Source organism: Gekko japonicus, unplaced genomic scaffold (genome assembly GCF_001447785.1).
Source record: "Gekko japonicus isolate JY-2015 unplaced genomic scaffold, Gekko_japonicus_V1.1 scaffold35, whole genome shotgun sequence".
NCBI classification, from domain to species: domain Eukaryota; kingdom Metazoa; phylum Chordata; class Lepidosauria; order Squamata; family Gekkonidae; genus Gekko; species Gekko japonicus.
The window spans coordinates 1,871,928-1,877,927 of NW_015176453.1; positions in this window are offsets into that span (position 1 = coordinate 1,871,928).

A 6,000-nucleotide genomic window follows, 5' to 3' on the forward strand; every position below is an offset into this window, starting at 1 on the left:
CTATTGTCATACCCATTCCAATAGAAAAAAAATAAGATTTCAAAATGCTTACATTATAAAAAATAGATTCTTGCCAGTGTTCTTTAGTATTCTCCTTTGTGTCTCTTCTTAGGTGCTGCGTTTCAAGTTGTAAAGCCAGTTCAGCTTGAAACATTCCACCATAAAGACATCTCCTGTAATGCAACTTGACAAATCAAAAGGCCATTTTCACTGTGAAAAATATTAATAGTAATAGAGCCAAAAAGCAAAAAAAGGAATATATGCTGTGGTTGGCTTAAATTTTATCTTATGAAAGATACATGCTGGAGAAGAAGAGACATGGCTTTGCTTTTGGAGAATTAATCTCATGATTCACCTTTGTCTGATGTGTCCCACCAAAAGAATGCAAGACTTTCTCTCCCCACACAGTGTGTCATACTCTCTGAAAGAACATCACTGTTTTGGTTTTTATTAGTTTGCTGGTGTATATATATCGATGCTAAATCCCTGTTTGCTCTATAAACCTGTTAACCAAGAAAGATACTTGACTTTCTGCTAACAATGTAACGTGCAAATAGGGTTAAGTCTTGTGAAAAACAGGTCAGTCTAGTGGGCAAAGTTTTTGCCCCAAACCACCTGGAACAGCATCCCACTTCATAAAAAAACTGGTTGTGCTGTATAACTTTGACCAACTGCTGTATACTTTCAGATGGATAGCCGTGTCGGTCTACAGCAGAAGAGCAAGGTTCAAGTCCAGTAGCACCAAAGATTTTCCAAGTTATAAGCTTTCAAGAGTACCTGACAAAAGGGGCTTTGACTCTTCAAAGCTTAGACCCTGGAATCTTGTTGGTACTGGTCTCAAATCTTGCTCTGCTTTATATTTTGATATAGTTTAATATAACATTTTAAAGGGTCGTGGCAGCCATGAGGACAGTATCATGTCTAGGCTGGTCTTGTGGTAAATTAAATCAAGGGACAGAGCAAGTGGCCCAAGGCTCCACGGCTGAACAAAGACCTGAAACGTGTGTGTGTGTTTTTCCAGAGAAGATCCATGCATAGAAATGCATGGAATCTGGAAGTACCAGCACTGTACTGAAGCCAAATTATTTTGTATTCTTAGCCTGATATATTTCCTGTAAGCTTGTAGCCATGTCCTAATGCTTTGTCAGTATTGAGCTGACCTAAGCAAATGATATTACTATTGATTTTATCTCCCTCTAGTAATTGGGCTTCTGATAATAACAGCAAAGAATTTTGTGGAGACATAAGCACATTGCCTGGCTGCTTGGCGTTTGTCTCTAGTACCACTTACATGTTTGCCGTCTTTATTAGAAGGAGGCCTGATTGCTTTGACTGCATGACATTATAGAAAGCCCTCTAGAGATGCTGAGGCAGCTCAGCCACTATCTGTATTAGTGACAACATTCTAATTAATTTTAAGGATGTGGTAGTAAACTATTAGTCATCAGTAAGTTAGGCTGGCTTTTTTTTTCCATTTCAGGGAAAAAATAGCACTGCTCTTGAATAATAACAGTGTACATTCAATCACGTGTTGGAAGTTTAAAGGTGCCAATAAGCAAGAACAGCAAGTTTTCACCTGTGTCCTTAGTGACCTATTTCTCTAGTGTGAAATTATTGTTGCCTTTGGTTTTACAGACTTTGCACAGCATGTAGCCAAACATAATAGGTTACTTTCTTTGTCTGCTTTGCTCTTTTTAATGACTATGCCAACTTCAGAGAGCCCCAAAATATGAACTAGAAAAGACAATACATTTAGCAAAACCCCATAATTTATGCATAGTAACTTCAGTGGTCTTTTTTTTTTTTTTTTGCATTGATGAAAAAAGCTGTGCTGAACTAACAAGTGTCAGGGAAATGTCAGCAGATGGGACCCATCTCACTCCTCAAAATTAAAGACTTGCAAGAGGGGAAGTCATATTCCAATTCTAACACAGAGTACATTTTTCCAGTCAAGTAATGAGCCTGTGAAAATACGGGGGAAACTGCCACTCTGTCATAGTAGTACTTGGTCGTAATGTGAAGCTATCTTATTTATAAATTCATACGCACTCACTCACAGGATAGGCAATGATCCGCTTAATGAAGTCACTTCACTGAAGAGATGTAATGCACTCCAAAATTACTTTGCATTCTAAATAAGGTGGCACTTTTAAAATCAATTTTCATTTTATTCCTTCGTATTGTATTCAGAGTTGCAGCAGAATTTCACATACATGTGACTGGAGATTGACTTTGGGGTGTGTATACGAAGCAGAATGTGTTACTGTATAGCAGCATATACAGTTCCTCTGGGCAATTATTATAGGCAACACTATACCATTCCCACAAGCCACAACAAATGATGTTTGCAGACAGGTCCTGAAGGGGAAAGTATCTGATTGAATAGAGCAGAATAGAATGTTCCTATAGGTTTCTCCAGGAAACTTTCACAACATGGGTAGCAGCACCAAGAAGGCTTCTATCACCATCAATCAAACGAACAAGACAGCTTAGGATGTGGGAAGATTCAACCCTTGAACTTTGTGTTCTAGGACCTGGCAACCCTAATGGGAAGTGGATCTTCTCTTTCTGTCTCTTCTGTCAGCAAAACTTTTCTGGTATGTTTTGCCCCCTTCCCACTGAAGCCTCCTGACCAGTGTTCCCTCTAAGCTGAGTGAGTGTGCGCTAGCTCACAGTTTTTTAGCCTTCGGCTCATACATTTTTGTCTTAGCTCAGGAAGGATGGCTCCAGAGCAAGCTAATTTATGCAGCAGTCCAATCACTCGCTCACAGCTTTCATGCCAGTAGCTCAAAAAGTAGAATTTTTGCTCACAAGGCTCCCCAGCTTAGAGGGAACATTGCTCCTGACCTGTGTAGCTATTACTCTATGCAGGTCCTGCAGGGCTGGAAATGGCCACTGGTGGGGGAGGAGGGAAACATGGGGAAAATCCACAGTGCTGGCATCCCTGAATCTAACTAATTGAATTGATATGACTTGTTAGAATACTGGTCTTACTGTGTTTCATAATTCAACGTAGTGTGTATGACTTTTTACTTTCGCCCTAATGGAAACTCCATTCTTTTTTTTTTTCCAATAACATTTTATTGGTATAATACAATAGTATTAAGAAAACATAACAATCACATTTTTATAACATTAGCCAAGTCCATAATGAAACTCCATTCTTAATATTTTCCCAAATACACCAACAGATAATTTGTATATTATGAGGCAAGAAAGCTAAATTGCTGAACTCCTTCATGTGCAATGTGATGGTAAATAATAGCCCTTGTTCTAATTAAGAAAAATCTGCTAATAAAAACACTGACATTGTAACAGTTAATAACACAGTACATTAGCTTCTGGAACATGCGTTTCAAGTGAAATTAATAGTATCAATTGTAGTACTGCAGAAACAGGATCAATAATGTGTATATGCCTTTGGATAAATTAGTCAATATCCTGCCTTTTCAAGGGTTTGTGTTCTAAAATGTTGTTTTAACTGTTGTTATGGCAATTGCCTCTGTTGTAGCCGCCCTGAGCCCATTGGAGAGGGCGGGGTACAAATCTAATGAATGAATGAATAAATAAATACATAAAATGACTGTGTAGGGTTTATGTCAGGATGCACTATCCAAAATAATATAAATCTTGCAAACATTTCGGTATCACTTTGTGCTTCATATAAGAAAATGGGCATTCAGGACATTGATTAGATTTCTTCTAGGCCACTCTGAAAAAATTCTACACTGAAATGCAGTTTTGAGATTAGAGAAAACCGTATGTTGATGTGGCACTAAACATGTAGAGAATGCATGACCGAGGAACAGGAGCCTGACTGACTACCAACCCTGCTTTGGGGGTCCCTGGTACTCTTCCTAGCCAGCCTAGCATCAGTGGTATTGAACCAGATATCTGGCACACAGTATTTACTACATGCCACTCTGTACCTAACATGTTGAGTAGTGAGCTTTGCCCAAATGAAACCAATTACTATTGCATTCAGATAGATCTCTGTTCCAACACACTATGCGTGGCCATGGCAATATACGGCAATAGTCTATAAATTTGGAATTTTCCTAAAGCAATTTTAATTAACAAGTCTGTATCTAATGCTGTATAGCAAAATGAATTTGTGGTGCAGTTTAAACACTGTCCAATACATTGTCAAAAAGGTTAATCCACAGTATCCATTTAATATAGATAGTTGATTAGGCCTAGTTTATTATGGCCATGACCAATGTTCCCTCTAAGCTGTGGAGTCTTGTGAGCAAAAATTCTACTTTATGAGCTACTGGCATTAAAGTTGTGAGCAAGTGATTTGGGTACTGCATCAATTAGTTTGCTCTAAAGCCGTCCTTACTGAACTAAGGCAAAAATGTGTGAGCCAGAGGCTAAAAAACTGTGAGCTAGCTCACATTAACTCAGCTTAGAGGGAACACTGGCCATGACCATAGCAGGGCCGTAGCTAAAGCCTTCCTAGTGAGGGGGCCCTGGGGAAAGTGGGAAGGCCAGAGTGTGTGTGCGCGCGCGCAACGCGCGCACGCCGCACGCACATCAACCGGAAGGGAGGTAATGCCCTCCCCCCTTCCTTCTCTCTCTCCAAGCTCCCCCCCTCCAATAGATTCTATGCCACAGCCTCAGCAGCCCTTCGTTTAAGTCTGGAAGAGCTACACACAAGAGGAAAGTAGGATCACTAAACTGAAACAACCCCTGAATGAAAGGAAAAGGGGGAAATTACTGGTTGGCCACTGTGTGAGATAGGATGCTGAAGTAGATGGACCATTGGTTTGATCCAGCAGGGCTCTTCTCACGAGCTCATGTTCCTGTCCTCACAACAGCCTTGTGAGGTCAACCAAGGTGAGAGACCCCTAAGGATTTCATAATGAGGTTGTTAGCAAACTCTGATTGTGGTTTAAACTCACAAGTTCACTACTGCACTGTCCTTGGAAGAATCCATTATGTTACCCTCTTGCAAGTATGCACAGAATTGCAAACTTGACCATCAGCTGAGCATGCCATGGCATAATCTTCTTGGCTGCTATGAGCATTCCTAGAACTTCCTTCCTGAACCAACACATGAAGCTGCCTTGCGCTGAATCAGACTCTTGTTCCATCGAAGTCAGTCTTGTCTACTCAGACTGGCAGCGGCTCTCCAGAGTCTCAGGCAGAGGTCTTTCACATCACCTACCACCTGGCCCTTTTAACTGGAGACGCCGGGGATTGAACCTGGGACCTTCCACAACCCAAGCAGACGCTCTGCCACTGAGCCACAGCCCTTCCTTGAACCAACCACCTGCTGTCTCATGTGGTTCCAGACACTCAACCCAAGTTAAGACTCACAGGAGACATTAGGCATCTGCATAGCGTACTCCAAAGCAACATGAATAGAGATCTTAAGGTGCATCACACCATGGGTGACTATAAACCGGACGGATCGAGCAAGTGAGTCAAGCTCCACGTTTTGAATAAGGCATGTCTCACACTCCCTCCATTTTTTTTTTAAATGCCACCCGTAGCATCAGTATGAGCACCACCATTTGCATATGCTGGCAACAGGCAGTCACGACAACTTAATACCGTGTTGATCCTTTCCGGTTTCTTATTATGTCCCACCTAAACACAGGTGCATGCTTGCAATACTCCCCGCATTGCTTCTGCAAGCCACTTGCACATTTCTAACACCTCACTTTACCTCCCCATCTAGGTGCCATGTCAGCAGCCCATGCCCCAACTCAATAGCTTCAGAACATCTCCCCACCAGTGTTCCCTCTAAGCTGGGTTAGTCTGAGCTAGCTCACAGGTTTTTTAGCCTCCAACTCACACATTTTTGTCTTAGCTCAGGAAAGGATGGCTCCAAAGCAAACTAATCTATGCAGCAGCCAAATCACTTGCTCACAACTTTAATGCTCACAAAGTAGAATTTTTGCTCATAAGACTCCACAGCTTAGAGGGAACATTGCTCCCCACAACAGCTTACAAGCTTGCTCCCTCATTTTCACATAACCATGCATCTAAAGC